Source organism: Canis lupus, chromosome 1 (genome assembly GCF_011100685.1).
Source record: "Canis lupus familiaris isolate Mischka breed German Shepherd chromosome 1, alternate assembly UU_Cfam_GSD_1.0, whole genome shotgun sequence".
NCBI classification, from domain to species: Eukaryota; Metazoa; Chordata; class Mammalia; order Carnivora; family Canidae; genus Canis; species Canis lupus.
This window is the reverse complement of record NC_049222.1, coordinates 11,311,732-11,334,518: the sequence shown is the minus strand read 5'-3', so window position 1 is coordinate 11,334,518 and position 22,787 is coordinate 11,311,732. Positions and strand designations below refer to the sequence as shown.

At 33.9% G+C, this 22,787-nt stretch overlaps 1 long non-coding RNA gene across 4 annotated transcripts in view; it reads left to right on the top strand.

The window, feature by feature from the left end:
* LOC102154255 overlaps window positions 1-22,787 on the top strand; it is a 99,423-nt gene that overhangs the window by 34,938 nt on the left and 41,698 nt on the right. For 3 of the 4 annotated variants that reach the window (XR_005353356.1, XR_005353354.1, XR_005353357.1), the window contains 2 exons: window positions 14,315-14,435; window positions 16,175-16,329. This is a non-coding gene — a long non-coding RNA (uncharacterized LOC102154255). Of the gene's footprint in view, window positions 1-5,665; window positions 5,749-14,314; window positions 14,436-16,174; window positions 16,330-22,787 lie in introns of all 4 variants that reach the window. The other variant, XR_005353355.1, reaches the window with a different exon arrangement.

The window sequence follows — 22,787 nt, the reverse complement described above, 5'->3', positions numbered from 1 at the left end:
ATTTTAATAACTCTCGTTCAGTATAAAAACTATCAATGGGATCAGCAGAAAATCCCTCTATGGCAATTAGTGAAACCCATTTAAATAGTATGTTTCTGGGAAGCACCTTTTGGCGTCACTCCCCACCTCCATGTCTCTGCTAGATGAATTATAGTGTTGGCATTTGTCTAATGGAGCATGAACACAACATTTTGCAAAGCAATCAAGATACAACTAGAACAAGCTGGTTTGGAATAAAATTGTAAAATTAGGTTGCAGTTGAAACTAAAGCACTGCTATTTATTCTACGTAGCAGTTTGATGACCTAATGATGTGGATCCAGCTCAGCAGTTGGACAATTTTGGAAAGTAACAGAAGCAAACATTCTATTATTGAGTGGAAATTACAGACACAATATGCGAGGTCAACAGCATCACGATCAAAAATGTGTGCTGAAGCTCTAGCTGCATCCGTGGGAATAAAGAAACAAAACAAACATTAAGGACCCAAGATTGGAGAGAGACTTAATTCTGAAGATAGTAGAATTAGTTTAGAGAAATAATGTCAGCGGTGATTTTTCATTTAAAAATGTACTTGATGTTGCTAATGATGGTTAGGTGTCAGTGGCTGCTTACACAACACAGGATTTATTTTATTTTATTTATTTATTTGAGAGACAGAGTAAGAGAGAGAGTGCACACGAGCAGGTGCAGAGGAAGAGGGAGAAGCAGACTCCCCACTGAGCAGGGAGCCCAATGTGTGGCTTGATCCCAGGATCCTAGAATCATGACTGGCATCCAAGCATCCAGGCGCTCCAAGTAACACAGGATTCTTTGTATGCGTGAATCATGGGCTGAACAAGAGAACATCTCCCTCCTTATTTCTCCTGACCTTCTGTTGATGATGTAACTCCTCCCTTTAGAGAATTCTCTAACTGCCACTGGCTGTGTTGTCCTATCTTACAGCAACATGAATTATAGGTATATCAAGAAGTTCAATCTGCTGACATTGTGGATATTTTCTTTAGTTTTAGTTTGTTTGTTTTAACCAGACTACTGCTTCTTTAAGAGCCGTGTGCTCAGAGTAAAGGAAGAGTGCATAAAATTGTTATCCTCAACTTCAGCAAGTTTTTTTCCTCACTATATTTTGCATAGACACAATTGGAATGATCCTAAAAAGGGCCAACAGATTTGGTTGAAAATCCATACAAAAAAGTTTTGTTAATCTCTTCTGCAAAGCAAGTAATTTCAATGTTTGAGTTATCATAGGATGAGAACTTTTTTTTTTTTAATCATTCCTGGAATTCCTGGAAAATCTAATATATATTTTCCATTTGGAGATTTCCTAATTGGCTCAAAAGTTTCTATGTTGTGCAATACTATGAGTATTTAGAAGGGTAAGTACCAAAATTTTTACCGTTTTAGCATATGTACTTGACTAATAATTAAGAAAAATTTTAGAATTTTTGGATATTCAATGTAACATGCACTAATAGAGATTTTGAATAGTGTACCAAATCGTTATTAAATAAAATCAGGGATTCCTGGGAGATTCAGCAGTTGAGCGTTTGCCTTTGGCTCAGGGTGTGATCCCGGTCCCAGGATCAAGTCCCATATCTAGCTCCCCTCGAAGAGCTTGCTTCTCCCTCTGTCTGTGTCTCTGCCACTCTCTCTGTGTCTCTCATGAATAAATTAAATAAATAAATAATCAATCATGTTCAATTTTAAGTAGAATACTGTCCATGTCTTTGTTAAGCCTGCTCTCCATGTATAACAACAATAAAAAAGCCAAGTCTGTTATAATAAATCCTAAGTTAAAATAAGAGTTCATACACTGTCAATAGCAGTCCATATTTTAACAAAAGAACTTTGAGATAAAAATATACTGCACAATCCACCTAAAATTTGGCATGGCTCACTTTATTTCTCCGCTCTTAGCTTTTGGGGAGAGAAAACTTAAACAAAATAGCAATTGAGAGCTAATTACAAATGTCTAGACATCATTCTGGGTGCCTCAATCTTGGCTGATACCTTTTTTCAATTAAAACTTCTATGAATTTTATCAAATCACATGTTTAGACTTTTCACTATATATCCCTACAACCATTCCCTCTATACTTATTGATTGCTTGCAGTGTGCAAAGCGTTGTGCCACATGTTGATCATGACTAGAGAGCCCTGAGGGGAGTTTGAATCAATATCTAACTTTGATAAGTGCCACCTTGATAAGCAAAGGCCATGTCTCCTCTCCTACAATCCCATACCTTAGACTTCCCCTTCCATCTTATCAGAAAAGCCCACATCTTGACTTTTCTGATAGAATTTATCTAAAACAGTAGCAGTTGCAAAATGTAAATTCCCAGAATTATAAATGTAATACTTAAACTTCATAGCTAAAACATCTTTAAAAAAAATACTCTGACCTCTTTATGGTGAACACATTAATCAGGGTGGATTCTGCTGTGTTGAAATGCAGTGGTCGACTGGTAATTTAGGATTACTATTTCAGTCACAATCTGGTTCAAAAATCCATCTCTTTCTGCTTTAGCTGCCTCATAGAGCAGAAGCAGGCACAACTGGGTTTGGGGAATTTGGGAGGATTGGTATCTAAGCTCTTTATCTGGATAAGTCTAATGAAAGTAGCATGCATTTATAGGCTGTGCTTAGTGGAAGCTCCACCACTACTCTCGCCAGCATTTTTCAACCCTGACAATTATCCTCTCAGAGTAAAAGTAGTTTCTTTCTGTTTCCCCAACTATTTTCCCCGGTGGACAGTGAACACCCTTCTTAATATCTGTCCAATTTTAACGAGGGGCCCTGCAGTTCAGAATACCAGCTTTGTCCCCACCTCAGCTAATCCCCCAGCCCCTGTTCACAGTCATGGAGAAGTTACAATTCTTTCCAGACCCTCAAGAGCTATGAGGCCTGCTCTATCTTAGCAATTACCTATTGCTGGCAAATGCTAGCTCCACATTTGTTCATCTAAAAATATCTTTATTTTTCTTTTTTCACTGAAAAATAAATTCACTGTGTGTACATGCCAGGCTGATGTATTTAAAAGAGAATTGTTGGTGTATTTTTTTCCAACTTACGGAGATATTTTTTGACAAATAAAATTGTATACATTTAAAGTATACAATGTGATGTTTTGACCTACATACACTGTGTGAAAAAATTACCACAAGCAGGTCGGTTAACACATCCGTTATCACACATATGTACTATTTTTTTTTCTGTGTGTGTGTGTGGGGGGTGAGAATGCTTAAGGTTTACTCTTAGCAAAATTTCAGGTACACAAACCTACAGATTGATAGGTAAAAGAAAAAGAACTCAAAGCACACCACTATGGAAAATTACCAGTTCACAAAGGAAGACAGCAGAAGGGGAAGAAAGGAGCAAAGGAACTATAAAACAGCCAGGAAACAATTAATAAGATGGTATTAGTGGGTCCTTACTTATCAATAATTACTTTTAAATATAAATGAATTAAGTTATCCAATTAAGGCATAGAGTGGCTGACAGAAAGAAAGAAAGAAAGAAAGAAAGAAAGAAAGAAAGAAAGAAAGAAAAGACAAAATCTGGCTACATATTGCCTCTAAGATATTTCAGTTTCAATGACACACATTGATTCAAAGGGAAGGAAGGGAAAAAGATATTCTATGCAAATGGAAGCAATAAGATAGCAAGGGTAGCTATACTGATATCAGGCTGGCATATTTTTTTTAATTAGCACATTAAGAAAAGATTCTCTCTCCCTTTTTCTGGCTTCTGCATTCCTATGTGAAACTTTACTGTTAGTGTACATATTATTATTTTTTAATAAATAATCTCTCTGAAATTACTAGCTGCTATTAAGATGTCCTCTTTGTGTTTTATAATCTGAGATGACTGATCATTCTAGGTGTTTCTGCTGGCGGGGGGGCGTGGAGGGTTAACATGATGAAATAGTGATTTGTTCAGCTTTGTTAATATGGTTATCAGTTTTTTTGAAAACTAATTCTTTAAAATTCTCATTCATTATCTCATAAAATACCGCTTCTGCATTCTCTCTTTTCTCATCTGGGATTCAAATAAGATAAAAAAAATCTTATTAATTAAATTACTATTTCTTTCATTTTTTTTAAATCCCTATCTACTGTGTTTTTTTCTCTGCCTTTAGGAAATCTTCTTTAGCTATACTTTCAGTTCATTGATTGGTTAGTTGTGTCTTAATTTCTTATTAAATAATCCAGTTAACTTTAAGTTTCAACAATTATGTATTTACTTTTAAAAGGTGTATTTGGGTATGTCTCAAAACATGTTTGACTATTTTTATTAGCCCTTCCTTAACTGATAGGAGTTCTACTTTTACTAGTTATGACCTCTGAGGGATTTTTTTTTCTTTCCAGATCAACAATAATAAAATATTTATCTTTAAAAAAGATCTTGCTTGGCACTTTTATTGATTTTTATTTAATAGGAAGATTGATCGGATTATTTTACCTCCATAATTTGATAAATTTAATTTACACGAGCTAATCTTGCATCTTTTTAACAGAGTAAATGAGTCTCACTTGGAGACCTTCATAACCTCTCCTGTATAAAACTAACTTAATAGAGGATATGGGGACTGGGATAGGGCAGGGGTTCAAAATCAGTTTTATATTTTTGTGACTGTGCACACATCTCTGGTATCCTTTAGTCAGTGAAGCTATTTAATCTTACCATGGCGTTTGCTCTACAGGTAGGATCAGTCCCCCCATATCGGATGAGATTCAATCAGATGGGAGAAGGGCTCTCTGGTCATCTACCTGTACTTGGGTTTATACTTGGACTTCCCTTTGAAATTTTGTTATCAAAATCCCCTTTATTCTTGCTCAATAATTGGAATTTTCTGATCTTTTGTGCCCTGTCCACAAGTGTAAATCTGAACAGGTAGAAAGTCCAGTTTCCTGAAATGTACTAAATATAGAGTGTGTTAATGCTTCTGTGTTTCGAATGATAAAAAGTAGTCAAGAAGAGGAAAGAAGGACAAAGATCATGCATGATGAGCCAATAAGGTCTCTTGCTCTCATTTCCTTTGCTGTTTTGTTTTTCCTCAGGTCTGGCTATAGCCTCATCGAATGGTAAAGCCAGAGACATTAATGCAGACAAAGCAGCGCAATCAGGATGCTGTTATTTTTGGTCAATTTGGTCCAATAGGACAGAGTACAAAAGAGTCGTCTTCTATCTCATTAAAATTTTACCTTGAACTTTTAGGTCAATGTCTTTGCAAGTAATAACAGTCCCGTGTTTTCTTTTGTCTTTGAAAACTGTGTTATCTCAAAGTCCTCCAGGGAAATAATTTGACTGCTCAAAAACAGGGTTTATAGTATTGGGAATCTTGTCTGGATTTGGAATACTTTTCTGTCTCCAAATAACTAGATGCAATACATTTTAAAATGTACCTCACAGGAAATGCCTAGAGCTCACCTTGGGAAATCAGAGATCATGTCTGTAATTTGTTTGCCACGCTCCAACCCATAAATATCACTCCATTGATTCAAAACATGAAGCGGAGTTTTCCCTAATTTGAAATAAATAGAAAACAGGTAATAAAAATTGACTCATCAGGTAAATACCACAGACCCACAGCCAGATAAAAGAAATAATTATTTGTAAAAGATTACTTTCCATTTTCAATTCAGCAAATGCCTTTTTTGCCCTAGGAGGAAGCTGTCCTATTACACAGTAAGCCATATTTTGATAAGGCCCTCAGTGCTAAATTGAAGAGAAACAGAGATCACAGGAGGTAGGATTGCAGAGTGTCTAATGGTTAGCTTTGGGTATATTCTGTTATCACCTGGGGAACTTTAGAAAATACAATTATGTGGATCCCATCTCCAGAGAATCTGGTTTAATTTATCTCGGATGCTATTTGGAGACACCTAGAGACATGAAAACTCTAATATGCAGACAAAATTGAGAAAAATTGGTACTATAATTGGAAGCATCTATGTTACTTATGGTTGAATCCTTTGAGCCTAGCCCCCTGTTTGGTATGGAGTAAGTTCTCAGTAAGCATGTAGTATGAACAAGGTGAGTAATGTAACAGTAAAATTTGTTCACGAAGTGGCAAATGCTGAGTGTGGATCACAATGAAGACATAGAACCCCTGGGAGCCACATACACAAGGGGTATTGTACCTTTGCATAGGCTCTTTTCTGGGAGATCATGGGAACTATTAGAGATGGTACTGAAGATAGAACAAAGCATTCTAATTGGTGTAGACCTGGTATAAAAGGAGGATTAAACCATTAGGGGATGGGCAGTAAGCTCTACTACCTGCAGGATATATGAAGGCCTACTGCAGCTTGGAAAGGGCACAGGAAAAAAATACTATTTCTCCCCTACAGTTTTCCTTTCACTGGTGAAGGAGGTAAATTACTAGGACTAGGACTAGTCCTGAGACTCAGAAGTATCCTTCCCCATAAACTGGCTAGCAAAAAAAAAAAAAAAAAAAAAGGAAAAAAAAAAAAGCAGTAACAAGCACCAATAATCTATGCTCAGAGAGAAACAATTGCACAGAGAGACACATATATTCCAAGGTATAAGTGTACAGAGAAGGCCTAAAGCAGCGAAGAATTATTAAGAAAAATTCTTTAGCAAACCAGCTAACACCCTAAGGACAAGGTAACAGTGGAGTCATTTGAAGCCAACGGTACATTCAAACAATAAAACCCACATGAACTCAATTCTTGAATAAATTAATTCAACTCTGCCTGCTGACATACTAGCAGAATATGCAAACACATTTCCAGTTATAAATGCAAAGTAAAAATTCCCCACTCAGATATGATCTAGGTGTTGGAACAGACAGGAAGTTTAAAATAAGTATGCTTAATGTGTTAGAGGCTCTAGTAGAAAAGGTGTGCAGCATCCAAGAGCAGTTGGGGAATTTCATAGAAAAATAGAAACTATAAGAAGACTCAAATGGAAAAGGGAGAAAAAGAATCATAGCAGAGATGAAAAGTGCCTCCATGGACCAATCAGTAGACCTGACACAGCAGAAAAAAAAAAAGAATTCAGGAAAAGAGGTAAATAGAAATTACCCACGATCAAACACTAAGTGAAAAAAAGAGAGTTTAAAAAAATGGAAACAAACGAATTCAGCATCTCTAAGAACTGTAGAAAATAAATACAAAAATAAATTGTATGTTAAACGATTTAACATACTCATATGTTGAATATTAGAAGCAAAAGAGAGAATGTAGTAGAAAAAAAAAAGAAGATAGGTTGAGATATTTCTAAAAATAGTGAAAGAAATCAAACCATAGATCCAGGAAGCTATGTGAATTAAAGAGGATAAATATCAACATACACACACACACATACACATATTCACATTACTGCCTATTAAAGATTAAAAAAACCCTAAAGGTAATGTGAGAATAAAATATATAACACATTAAAAGGAATACTGTTTAAGTCATAAGATTGACATCTCCAAAATGCTGAAATAACAGTAAATCACTGCCAACACGGAATTCTATATATATAGTGAAGGTATATTTCACTAAAAATCTAGAAATAGAGTTTTTTTCAGACAAATTAAAGCTGATAGAGTTATTACCAAATGATCTGTACCACAAAAATGTTCAAAAGAAGAAATAAAACACTAACAGAAATATGAATCTTTAAAAAGAAATGATTAATATAAGTGATTAAAGGTAGATATAAATATATTTTTATCTCTCAAAAATCACATGTCTAAAACCAAAAAAGTAGCAATGCATTGTTTGAAATGTGTGAAAAATAAAATGTGTAACAGCAATAATAAAACAAAGAGGGGAAGAAAAATTGGGACTGTATTGTTGTAAGATTTATATATTACATTTGAAGATGTGTAATATTCATTTCAATCTCCACTTTGATAAGTTATATAACTGTATTGTAAAACCAAGATGAAGTGAATATAAAGATACTAAAGAAAAATCCATAAAAGGAGGGGAAAAAAGAAAAAATTGGAATAAATAGTATACGATTCTCAAGATAGACATTTAATCCAATCAGTTAAAATTGCATTAAGTGTAAGTGATCTATTCATACCAAATTACAAAAGAAAATAGGTCTTGGCTATATTCTGTCTACAAGAATCATACTTTTAATTATATACACTGATTGAAAATAAAATTACTGAAAATATATGTTATGTAACACTAATAAAAATAGAGGATTTATTAAATCAGGAAAGGTAGACTCTAAAGAATATTCAAAGGGGAAAATCTCTATATGCCTAAAAAGAAAATTCTCAGGTCTAGAGAACTTCTCTAGTGAATACTCTCAAGTATTCAAGCAAAAAATACCTGTTGTTAACAACATTTTCAAAAGTTGAAGAGAACACTTCCCAGCTAAATTTATGACATCAATATTATCCTGACACTAGACATGGACACATCATTCTTTAGAAAACCCATCATAACAATGGGTGAAAAAAACATCATATGAAGATTAGAGAGGAAAAATAAAATTCCCCTGTTCACAGACCATATTACTTTCGATATGGACAATCTCAAGTAATCTATTAAAATGCTACTAAATCTAATAAATAAATTGAGCATTTTCACAGAATACAAGGTCAGTAAGCAAAACCTACTGTGTTTCTACAAAATAAAAGCAGGCAATTGTAAATTCAAAGTTTTAAAAAAGAGAATTTAAACACTGGGTATTATATGTAAGTGTGTAAATATCACACCATATGTTAACTAACTGGAATTTAAATAAAAACTTGAAACTACAAAAAACTCCACAATAACATCAAAAGCATCAATTACTCTGACATCATCAGTCTAAGCTCGTGTGTGTGTGTGTGTGTGTGTGTGTGTGTGATATTTATGGTAAAACTGCAAAGCAACTTTGAAAGAAATTAATCAATACTAGATCAATTGGGCATGATTCTTTGAAAACAAAACCAAACAAACAAACAAAATCTTTGCTTCTACTCTACCCTATACACAAAAAAATATCTTGAAATTTATCACCAGGAAATTCTAGTAGGCATCAAATTGGCATGAAATATAAAATCCTTTAGAGAGTTCTGTCAATATTGGCCTTGAGGTCCATCCTCAGAAGTCTTCAAAAATCCTTCTATCACTTTTCTTATTTCTGATTATGGCCTTATAGAAAACTCTTTATGTTTGTCAATGTAGTCTCCTTATTCAAAGGCAATTGGCACCAACTTGAAAGAAAAAGATTCCTTAAAATAAAGATGAGTCCTCTCCTCTAATATCTGATAAATTTATTATTATTATTATTATTTTTTATTATTTTTTTTTTTTTGAGAAAGAGAGAGAGTGCAGGGGAGGACCAGAGGGAGAAAGAGAGTGAGAATCCCAAGGAGGCTCCGCACCCAATACAGGGCTGGATCTAATGACCTTGAGATCATGACCTGAGCTGAAATCAAGAGTCTGATACTTAACCAACTGAGCCACCCAGGCACACCTGATCAATTTATTTTGGACAAAAATGAATGTAAACCAAGTTGAATATGTTCCTTATATCATAAAAATCACATATAAATAATAATCAGAACATGCATGGGTTCTGTGTGCCACTGTAATTTCATTTCCTACTCTCTGAAATAGAACTTCTATGAAGGAATAAAATACTTGATTTATACTTAAATGCACATTAATTATCCAAAAAGCTGAAAGTCATTACTGCCACAATGTATGCATTCATTCAATTTTATCAGTCATGTAAAAGACCTTATCCCCAGGAACAGTTTCTTCTTCTTTTTTTAAATTTATTTTTATTTTTTTAAGTTTTTATTTAAATTCTAGTTAGTTAACATGTAGTACAATTTTTATTTCAGAAGTAGAATTTAGTGATTCATCATGTACATATAACACCCAGTGCTTATCACAAGTGCCCTCCTTAATATCTATCACCCATCTAGCCCATCCCCCCCACCTCTCCTCCTTCAACCCTATTTGTTCTCTACAGTTAAGAGTCTCTTAGGTTAGTGTCCCTCTCTTTTTTGTTTCTCTTCCCCTATATTCATATGTTTTGTTTCTTAAATTCACATGAATGCAATAATATGGTATTTGTCTTTCTTTGACTTGTTTTGCTTAGCATAATACACACTAGCTCCATCCATGTCATTACAAATGGCAGGATTTCATTCTTTTTGATGGCTGATTAATATTTCTTTTTATATGTATATGCCACCTCTTCTTTATTCATTGATTACTCAAGGGATGTTTGGGCTCTTTCCATAATTTGGTGATTGCTGTTAACGCTGCTATAAACATTGATGTAAATGTGTTCCTTGTAGTCAGTATTTTAGTATTCTTTAGGTAAATACCTAGTAATACAGCTATTGGGTCATAGGGTAGTTCTATTTTTAACTTCCAAAAGTTTATTTCATTAATTTTTATATGGTGTTAGTATATTTATTTAAATCCTTAACATGTTCACACTTTTTACCCTTATCATATAGATGTTGATATTTTAATTTTCCTGTAACTTTAAAATCATCTCTACTATTTTCTTTTCTCTCCTTTCTATGGCTTTGGCCCAATTTTTCAGTCCTTCATTACTTTTCTGCCTACATACTTCTTATGATCTATTGAATCTTTCATATCAGTCTATGTTTTCAAACTATATATTCCTAACTAGTTTTTCCATAACGAACATATTTTATCTGATCTCGTTGGAATGCTTACATATTTCACATTTGACATATTTGATTCATCTTTTTGGTCATCATTTTATTATGATGTAGATTACTTGATTTAATTTGTGTTTTTTTCATAGTAGTTATGCTCTCATTTTCCTAGTTATTTCTTCTCTTTAGCTCATACTCTTGTATGGTCATCAACCATCATTTTAGTAAAGGGTACCTTTGGAGGAAGATGTTCTCAAACTTTGGCCCCAGACCCTCTTTGGTCTTTTTTTTTTAATATTTCATTTATTTATTCATGAGAGACACAGTGAGAGGCAGAGACATAGGGAGAAGGAGGAGAAGCAGGCTCCATGCAGGGTGCAGGGAACCCGACGAGGGAGTTGATTCTGGAACTCCAGGATCACATCCTGAGCTGAAGGCAGATGCTCAACCACTGAGCCACCCTGGTGTCCTGTTCTCTTTGGGTTTTTTGAGAAAAGTATTCAAGGGTCTGGAGTGGAGTTCATTTTTGTAAGCTTCTCCTCCCAAATACCAGGAAACTTTGTCTCAGAAACTTCTTTTGTTTCTTACAAAGTATATCCCCAAGATAGTACAAATACATAATAAGTTCTCAAATATTTCATAGGCTTCTCATATGTTTGCTTTCAGTTAGTTTCATGTGCTACATATGTCTTGTTTTCTAATATCTCCAGATTCTTGTCCAGAATATTAAGTGTTCAATATCAAATGAGTAATTGAAGGAACAAACTCATACATGCTTTAAATTAAATAATAAATAACTTATTTTTGATAAATATCATTGTATCAAATACTGATTCCTTTTTTCTTTTCAATAGAAAGCTTTAATTACATCTTTACATATCATGACTAGATCTTAAGAATTTCTGGACATCATGGGGCACTGGGGCAGCTCAGTCAGTTAACTTTTGGACTCTTAGTTTCAGCTCAGGTAATGATCTCAGGGTCATGAGATCAAGCCCTGTGTCAGGCTCTCCCTTTTCCTCTTCCTTCCCTTCTGCCCTTCCCCTCACTCATGTGCACTCTCTAAAATAAATAAATAAATAAAATATTTTTTTAAAGAAAAGAATTATCTGGCATCTTGCTCTTTTCATAGCCCATCAACCCTTAGATGCTATTCATTGGCCTGGTTGAACTGTTCCTTTTCCAGAGACATAGATATATCAAAATATTTCAATAATCCTTGTTTTTAACTATTATGGTCTGCTGAATGAAAGCATCTGAATTTGATGTGTGTTCAGAATTGTTTCCTTCAAGAATTAACTCATTTTTTGAGGCTTGAGATACTGAACAAGCAAAGCTCAGTCTCATCAGAACCCTGCTTTTTCATCCAAGAGATTTCAGGTCTGAACAAGAGACTCATTCTTCTGAACAACAATGTTGCTGAGGAAGTGAGCCTATACAGATGTCATCTTATAAAGGAAGCCCAGTGTGACCCCCTGATTATGTTCTTCACATGATGGCAGATAGAACTGCAGCCTAGTCCTTTCTATGTCCCCATCATCTGTCAGTCTGACAGTCTTTTTCTTTCCAAGGTGACTGAGTTCTAATTGATGTAATTAGAATTCTCTGGAGTCCTTCACAATAACTGTGTGTCCCTTCAGAGTGCTGTCAATATTTTCTGGAATGTCCATGGTCCATTTGCTGAGAGTGGTCTTCATTTTTGCAGTGGATATAGCAAAGACAAGCTAATTCATCTTTGAAGTCACCTGTTACATACACGTGACCGATAGATTTAGATTTTGGTGGCCTGGTCCACAACCACATCCTTTAATTATTGTTTGTTTGCTGCAAAATCAAAACCAGAAATGGTGTTGGCCTCTCAAAGGACTCACAGGAATAGAACCAATATACATGTGCGATTGTCGAAGGGTGACATATGGGTTAGGTGAGTTAGCTGGGATAATAATTCTAATTTTTTCCAGAAATTGTTTGGTATACCTTAACAATGGGTGCTTTAGCTAGTTTTGCTCATCTGGCTCTTCCTCACATAAGCTTTGTTGTGAACAGATATAAGTAAGATGTTAATGTGATATTAGGCCACACCCAGCCACAACTCAATGTGAAGAGTGTTAAAATACATGCTCAAAATGTTATGAAAACACAGTAGAGAAGGATGTTAGTTTGAAATTGATTTTTAAAATGCACAGAGCTCTGTCAAAGTCTTTCTTTTAATCAATAGTGAGGTTGTTAATCTCACCTCCTACCCTACTACTTCCTCCCACCTCTTTCATTCTCCCAGGTGTTCCTTCCTTGCTATTGAATTAATTTTATATTTTTATTCTATGTACAATAGATCTCTCCTATAGGAGCTGAGGTTCAGTCAGTTTAATTGATTATTTATTATTATTACTATTTTTAAAGATTTAGAAGGTGACAGAGAAAAGGAGAAGCAGACTCCCCACTGAGCAGAGAGCCTGACATGGGATTCAATCCCAGGACCCACTGAGCCACCCAGGTGCCCCTCCCCTCAGCCAGTTAGATTTAGATAGTAACAGTCTGAAATTCATTTCTTAAATGTATCCATTGTTGTTTGCTTCTGAACCTGCATTAGGTATTGAGGTTTTTGTTTGTTTGTTTGTTTCATTTGTTTATTCATGAGAGACACAGAGAGAGAAGCAGAGACATAGGCAGAGGGAGAAGCAGGCTCCCTGCAGGAACTGATGTAGGACTTGATCCCAGGACCCGGGGATCACAACCTGAGCCAAAGGCAGATGCTCAACCACTGAGCCACCCAGGTGCCTCTTGAGTCTTACTTCTTAATTTAAATATCATTAGCTCTATTTAAAAATAGAAGATTAAAATATTTTCCCAGTCTGATATTTATGTCACAATCTTGTATTTCTCAAGAAATATAGAACTTTGCTACATTGACAGAAAACAGTTTAGTGTAGGCTGATAAAAAATCCGAAGCCCAAAAAATCATATTAAAGGCATCACATATTGGAAAAATGTACATTGATTTTTGGAATTAAGTTTTGATGTTAACACACCTTACTAAAGGATCTTTGAAAGAAATGTTAAATTATAGACAGTAAGCATTTCTTAAAGGATTTTAGTGTAATCTCAAAGTATTCTGGTGTTGACAGTATTAAGAAAATAATTTTTCCAGGCTTAATAGAAATACACAAGACCAAATAGGCAAGAAAATATCACATATCGCTGGGGAGGAAGGAAAACAATCATCAATGTTTAGTATTACAAAAATTTGGGGGAAATGAAGCTACTAAATGTGGCTAGACTCTGCCTTTTCTGATGTTGAGAATATATCTGGGAATTGGGAATTCTGCTTGGTAATAAGCTCTTAAGCACATTTGTAGTGTGGGATAAAGTTCTTACTTGGATGAGTGATGTTCATTCAACTAGAGCCGATTTTAAAGGGATAGAATATAGGCCAGCAGATTTCTGTGACACACTTGTAACCTTTCTGTAAATGCACTGCCTTTATTTCTTATATCAAATGAATGCTAGGGTTTCAAAAGATATTATTCATAAATAGAATATAGTTTCTCAAAGGGGAAAAAAAACTAGCCCATAGCACACTGACCCCTGGGAAATAAAACACCAAATCATTTCTCCTTTAACTCCAAAGGAAGCCTATATTTTTTTATCAGTCATTTTTTTCAGAGGAAGAAATCACTAGAGTTTGACCATCTATCTCTGTTTCTACTAGGTTGTCAATTTGGTTCGAGTTTTCATCAGAGTTGGATTAACAGCTGGAAGAAGAGTTGTCTCATCTAAACATTCACCAGGGGGCAATGAGAAAAATCTATTAAATTTGACATAGGACAATGGTACTTACTCAATAAGACACTTTGAACATTTGTAATGGAAAGGCAACTCTTTTGTAAAAATCGTTCAGATAATTCTCACAAATGTAGGATTTGTGATTCAGTTTAATTGAAAAGGCAGTCTAATTTAACAAACAAGAAATAAAGAGCTATCTCTATATGTAGTATTAATTAAGGAAGCAGTATAAATTAAGGAACTAATGTAGGGCCCCCAAGGAAAATGCTATATGATTCTAGTGCCAGATCTAATGAAATAGAATAATTATACATAATAAAAGATACATATTATCCCTAGATTTGTTGAAAGAAATGAGAGAAAAAGGCTTTGGGGATTGCTTTAGTTACACCACTAGTGATACATATTTTTAAAAAAACAATAGTTGAAATAAACATAATAAAACATTAATATTTACTAATTTGGCTGATGACAACACAAGGTCCACTACATTCATTTCTAAGGTTCTTGTATATATTTTAAACATTTTGTGGTTTTCTTTAGTTATTAAAAAATAAAAACTTTTATGAGAGTTTATTAATGACATCATGAAAAATAAATTTGATAGAGAAGCCATAATATTTGCAGGGTTAAATGTAAATTGTAAATTATTTTCTACTAGTTTAGACTTTCTAATAAAAATCTAATAAAATATTAACCATCACCAATGAAGAAATAGAGTTAGAACAGGGAACTATATGAGCATAAAGTAGAAAAAATAAATATAATCTGTTACATTGAGTTTTAAGGAGTGCTGCATATTTACAAACTGAAAATTTTGGGTCAAATGTACATGTGTAAATGAATTAAGAGTTATATAAGGCACAATTTATAAGATTATTTATATTTTATTCCAATATAAACCATAAACAAATTCCATGATGTAGAAGAAAAATAAGAAGTTTCTGTATGTGAATTCTACAATGCTATTGACTTTAGGTAGCTCCATGAGAGATAGATTTTTAATCATCATTCTTGTATTATTCACTAGATATTAAAGGAAGTATCATGCCATCTCTTACCACATACTCTATCATAAAATTTTAAACAGTATGATATGAAATATATAACTTTCTCCTTTAATAATGAAGACTTTCATAGGTATGATTTCTTCTAGGTACATATGATCTGAGTCAGATCCAAGTCAATTGGATCTTCAGGTTGCTACTTCAGCTGTGAATATTCCCTCTATCAATTAGTGTTAGCATCATGATATGATAACTGGAAGTTGCCCATGTTCTTGCATGCACCAAGCATGAAGTATAGAAATCAAATATTTCCTTGGCCTATTTTAATAGGTTGACCTGTACTTCTTGATAGATATGTTTCAATCATTTTTCTTTGTGACTACTCCTCAAAACTGATTATTGATTATGATACATCTACAGAGATTTGAAACATATTCAGAAATATTCTGGGCAGTTATGCATAGTAAACTATCAAACTGCTATAATGTGTCTACCTATAGCCCTCTTCTCAGGAATATTTTACTCATAGTAACAACGTCTTACTCTTGAGTTCACATCTCTGCAAAAAAATGTGTCAGAAGCAATGCTTACAGTTCAGAAATAATAACTATATTACATGAAATTCTCTTGTGGCTCCCTATATAAACCATATCATTAAAACACACTGTATTTTCTAGGATGGGAAAGATAGTATTTCAAATTGCAGAAAATAATTGAGACAATTGCATTATTCAGTTATTTGTTAATAATCACTTATCTATGTAATGTGTTTATTTCAGACCTGCAGAAGGAGATATCAGGGAAAGCAAATAATCTGACTGATGGGAATATTTAAAGGTTAACATTCAGAGTGGAACAACAGGTCAAGGATGACTATTTGTGCCCCAAGCTCTTGCATATTGCTTTCTTTTGGATCTTTGACCAGGAAAATAAGGTACTTCCCTTTTTTTAGTCAGAGCCTATTTCTACTACCTAACCAGACTGCAGATTCTCTACCTTTGATGAGATGGCCAATTCAGTTTGATCCTCAAGAGTTCTCTGTCTAATCTGTGATTTAAGAATGGTATTTCCATCCTGTGTTTTGAGAATGTAATATTTCACTAATGTATAATTTGTGAGATATTCATAAATATTAGTTTAGACAAAGAAAGACAGTTGATATAAAATGGAACAATCATAAAATGAGAGAGTTCATGATGATTATAATATCATTGCTATAGTAAAAACTTTAATATGAAGTCCTAGAAGAGAAAGTTGAAATACTTTCAGAACAGAAAATAAAATACAATATGTTAGAAAATGCTACAGAAAAATACAGAAAATCAGAGTTCTAGCATCCATTTAATAATTTCAGAAGAGACTAAGAATATATATATATATATATATATCGATTTTTCCAAAGCCAGAAGAGAGGATGATTTCCTGAAGCCAAAAAAATGTATGTTACTATTGATAGTAGAGAAATGTGAGTGGGGGGAAAAATAAAAATTTTCTTCAAAATTATCAGAATGTTAATTCTATTCTATATAAATTCCAAAGATACAGATAGATAATGGATAGATAAGTAAATAGATATGTGGGTAATTAAAAAAATATTATCTGCTCACCAGGAATCAGACTGATATCAAGTAGCAGTAGAAGCATCAAATATAAAATTGCATATTAAAATACTGATAAATGTGTGTTTATAATATTCTAAAACTTTAACTTAGAAAACATTTTTCAAACTAGATGTCAAGTAAAAAGGATCAAAAAATGTATCACAAAATTTTTTTTAGAAATTTTAAGCCCTATGCAACCTATTCGAATACTGTCATTTGTACATATACTTGTACATATGTATTTATTTATCCTATAATGTAACCAAAACTTAATCAAAGAAACAAAGTAGAATCAGCTTCAAAACAGACAACAAACTGATTAGGGGTGAAATGAAGCAAAAATCTAATATAGTAGATGTACTGGATGTCTACAGAAATTCCTGTAAAAACAACAACAATGATGATTTCACAGGTCATATGATAAGATACTAGATCTTAGGGATGAAAGGTGAGGGAAGTTCATATTTCTTTCGTGGAAAAAAAACAGAACTATTAATTGAGGTAATTTGTGTAAATGTAGCTCACTCCCACCACTACAGACTCAAAACTGCATGTTTTCCTCAGCCACAAGGCTGAGACACACAGGCAACAGTTCTACTTTCAGCCTCTGTAGCTTTTAACTGTTGAGGAAATTGTAGAAGAATGCTGGAATCTACCTGCCATGAACTGACAATCATGTGGGTGGTATCATAAAAGCACAGACTCAGGGCAGAGTATAGTCCAGGACACTGGGACTCTTTTACCCAGGGAGGCAATATGACATCTACCCCAAACTGAAGACATGCCATGTCTGTCTGAGTACTAAAATTTTGGTAGTGCATCAAACAAATACGTAGAATAATCTGTATCCTTGAGACAGTATTGAAGTATTTATGGCAAAAAATTGCCCAACAACCAGACATACTACCTGAACCATCATACCCAATAACCCAACAAAGAAAGCTATCCTTTTATCTTTTGGGTGCTAAAGTCAGAGACAAGGAAATCATAATGACTAAAAAGACCACATATTCAGTGGATAACTACTAGAACTGTGTTAACACGTGAACACAAAGAAAACAAGAGGAAATAAAAAAAATTAAATAAACATTGTTAACATAAACTATGATTTTGTATTAAAAAATCTTTAGATTGTTAAATATGTATCAAAAATAATGGTTTGGAAAGTCCAGCATAGAGCAAAAATATGAAAACAAATTTTAAAATAAAAGATTTTTCAAAAAAAAAAAGATTTTTCATTTATTTATTCATAAGAGACACAGAGGCAGAGACATAGGCAGAGGGAGAAGCAGGTTCCTTGTGGGGTTCAGGACTCTGGGATCATGGCCTGAGCCAAAGGCAGATGCTCAACCACTGAGCCACCCACTCATTTTTTTTCTTTCTTGACTTATTTTGGATTTAACATTCTTTTCTAATTTATTAAGGAGGAAACTGGGCTTTAATAATTGAGAAATGCCCTTTTTCTAATAGTAAAATTTGACATATTGTGCTTTTGTTGTCCTTAAGTTTAAAATAATTTTTAATTTTTATTTTGATTTCTTAATTAAAACATTGAATTTCCTATTGACCATATCTAGTGAAATTTTTATCTGAAACATCTTATTTTTCATCCTTTAAAATTTTGATTTCAATAACTTTTAATATTTACTGTGTCTTTGCTTTTTGGATATCTGGAACACAGTTATAATAATTTTTTTAAGTTTCCTTACTTCTAATTCCAATATCTGTGCTTGTTATTAATTGATTTTAACTTATTACTTTATATTCTGATTATGGTTTGTATTCTTCTTTTTTTTTTTATATTATAGTGGATTCCAAGTGGATGTCAGTCTTTATGATTGCTTTTAGTGTTATATCTTAAAAAAAAAAAATTGCCAAACTTAAGGTCACAATCATTTTAATCTTTTTATCCTTTTATCCTTTTTCATTTAGAGTATTTACAGAATTAGATTTAATAATTAGGTCTATGATTGATTAGGCATTAGATTGAAATTTGTTTGTTTTTTCTTCCTCTTTTGAACTTTCAATTGATCTACTTCTTTTTCTTGGCAAACTATCCTTTCTACAGCAATTATCTTCATAAGTTTTCACTTAATGTATAATAAATATTTAATATTCCTGTCTACTAATTCTGAAGTTGAGTCAATTGTGGGATGATTTCAATACATAGATTATTCTTCTCAGTGTCTTTTTTTTCCCCCCATTTCTTTGCTTGCCTTGTAATTTTACATATCAGACATTCAGATGAGTGACCAACTGACCTATGGTCACACTGTAGAATAGATAAGCTATTTATTATGTGTATTGTTGAATCACTATGATAGCACAGGCAAAGATTAAAGAGTACCACAAAACAGCATGGTTCTCTACCCACTGTTCTAGAGTGAAGAAATAAGAAGGTGGAAGAAGAATGCTACCTGAAGCAAATTCTTACAAATATTCATTCAATGCCTTCCTATTTAGATAATCTGCGAAGAAAGAATACTCATCAATTTTGGGGATAGATTTATTGGCCTTCTGGATCATAAAAATGCCCAAGAAATGTGATAACATCCTCATACATTAATGTAGTCCCACACTAAAATTCTTCCGCACATTCTACTCTGCCTTCTTACATTCGCTTTTACTCATACCACTTACTGTCACATTCCAGGAATCCCAAAGTGTTATTCCTGGAGCTTTCTCAAGCATCATGTTCTATAGTCTCTTCTAACTTTTGGCCCTTAAATGATTCAGTATATTCTAGTAGATATCAAACCTTTAAAGGAGTAAATCGTGCTTTAAGTGACCAAGGGACTGACTTTAGTTTGTTGTAACACAAGCATAAAAGCAGATCTATGAAAAAATATGTTAATACCATCTTAAATAGAGATTAACAGATATTTCTTACAATAATATGAAAGATACACTGAAAGAGAGAACGGTGTGCAGGGGAGGAGAAAAAAACCATATGATAAAATGTGAGGTGTAAAATTTGAAATTCTCTTAATTCTAAATGATATAATTTATGGGAGGCATTGTTTAAACATGGATTAAGGAGCAAATGCCAGACTATGGAAAGTCAAAATCTGAAGTATTATATTTATATGCTAAAACCATACACAATGTCCAAAGACAGTCTGGATCTTCTTTCTCTTGTTTGGACAGATGTTGGAAGCAATTGTGTCTCTATGTCTCTCCAAATTAATAAGGTCACTGACATAAATAGAATCAGATGATAATAATTATAACTGACGATGGTAAGATTCAATAGATTCTAAAACTGTTATTCAGAAAAATGGACTACATAATTAGAGCCTGAAACATTACTTTTATGTTTAATCATGACATTCTTTGAGAGAGATTATGTTTTACATCAAGTAGGTACATACATTAAATGAAATTTATTTATTGAGGGATGCCTGGGTGGTTCAGTGGTTAAGCATCTCCCTTCGGCTCAGGTCATCATCCCAGGATCCTGGGATCAGGTCCGGCATCGGGCTACCTGTAGGGAGCCTGCTTCTCTCTTTCTGCCTGTCTCTGCCTCTCTCTGTGTGTCTCTCATGAACAAATAAATAAAAGCTTAAAAACAAAGAAATTTATTTATTGAGCATGGCACTTACCATTTTACATGTATTATCTTACTTCATCTTCAGAATAACTTTATAGATTTCAACTATCCTGTTATTACAGACTGGGAAATGGAAGCTCATTGCCACAGGATTAATGACCAAGTACACTACATTTAGATTAGGGGATTTGGACCAAAATCACCACAAAGGAGACTCCTGAATTTCCCTCCTCCTTTGGGTGCATTGAAAATATAGCTACACATAGATCAATTCTCTCTGAAAGAAATTCAGAAAGTAGCTGAATGAATCCTACATATTAGGTCATTGACAAAATACCCACCATAGAGCCCATACTCAGCTCAGCACCATCTAAGTCAGAGAGAACCATCACCTCTGAGCTTCTCCCTGAGGAGCAATGAGCTTAGACCACACACCTAGCACCCCAATTTTAAGGTGGCCACCTGAGAGATGGGTCCCCAAATCACCTAGCTCTGAAAGCCAGTGGGGTTTGCATTTAGAAATCCCATAGACACTACAGCATACAAGGAAACAATTTTTAATGGACACAGAAGCATTCACTATAGCTGTCACTGCAGAGCTCAGCAGAGAGGAAGCAAGCCAACATGCTCATCTCCCAATCTCACTGGGAGAAGTTTGAGTGCTTACTTTCCCATGTGCTCCTTTAAAGTCCAGCTTCTAATCAGACTACATATAGATGTAGATTATTGTTTTTCCCTTGGGGAAACTGACAGGCTTTGGCACATTCTCTACCACTGTGAGCCACTAAGAACAGATGGAAGCATGAATAATCAAGAAGATTTGAGAGATAATCAAGAGCTAGGACCAGGTAGATTGATGAGAATACTATGCCAAGATTGGGAGAGGTGGCTGGTTTGTTTAATGTGTGGAAACCAACAAACAAATAAGGAAAGAAGGAGGGAAGGAGGGAAGGAGGGAAGGAAGGAAGGAGGAAGGAAGAAAAAATTGTTACAAATAAAATAACATGAAACACCTTCCAATCTAATCTTTATGAAATAATTAATGATTTACCCATAAGGCTATCAGAGAATTATTCAGCAGAAAACTTGTGGTCCAGAAGGAGATAGCGAAATGTATTCAAAGTACTGAAGAAGAAGAAGAAGAAGAAGAAGAAGAAGAAGAAGAAGAAGAAGAAGAAGGAGGAGGAGGAGAGGATGAGCTGATGTAGCGGTGTATCCTTAAGTACTTCGGCGTTCGTATGGATTCCTTCCTTGTTCGGCCTGTTACCGCCCTCATCCCTCGCCCTCCTCACTCCGCCCTCCCTCCCTCACTCCACCCTCCTCAAGCCAGCCAACTCCACTAAAGTCAACCGCAACAACGAAAGAAAGAAAGAAAGAAAGAAAAAGACAAACAAAACTGCCAAACAAAAATACTCTACCAGGCACAGTTAACCTCTCAGAATTGAAGGAAAGATAGTTTCCCAGACAAAATAAAAAATAAAAAAGCTGAAGGAATTTATTATCACTTAGACCTGCCTTATGAAAAATAATAAAAGGTTTTTCCAAGTTGAAATAAAAGAACAATTACTAATAGGAAAACAAATAAAAGTATAGAACTCCCTAACAAAATACTAGCAAACAAAATTCCATAGTACAGTAAAAGGATTTTATACAGTGTGATTTACTTTAAGGATTCTGAGATGGTTCAACATCTGCAAATGAATCAATGTGATTTACCATATTAATAAAAAGAAGGATAAGAATTATATGATAATTTTGACAGATGCAGAAAAAGCACTTAACAAAATATAACTTCCTTTCATGATAAAGTTTTCAACAAACTAAGTATAAATGGGATGTACATCAACATAACCATATATGAGAAACAAACATTATACTCTATGGTAAGAAGTTTAAAGATCTTGCTCTAAGACCAGGAAACATACAAGGCTGCCCACTCTAATCATTTTTATTCACCCCAGTAGTGGTAGCCCTAGTCAGAGCAATTAGTCAAGAAAAAATGAATAAATAAAAGATACCCCAATAAAAAAGATACTTTCAGATGACACTAACTTATATGTAGAAACACTGGGGACTCCTCCAAAATAAAACAATTAGAACTAATAATTTCAGTAAATTTGCAAGATACAAAATCAACATACAAAAATATCTGTTGTATTTTTATTTTAACAAAGAATTATTAGAAAATGAAATTAAGAAAACAATCCCATTTACAATAGAATCAAAAAGAATAAAATATTT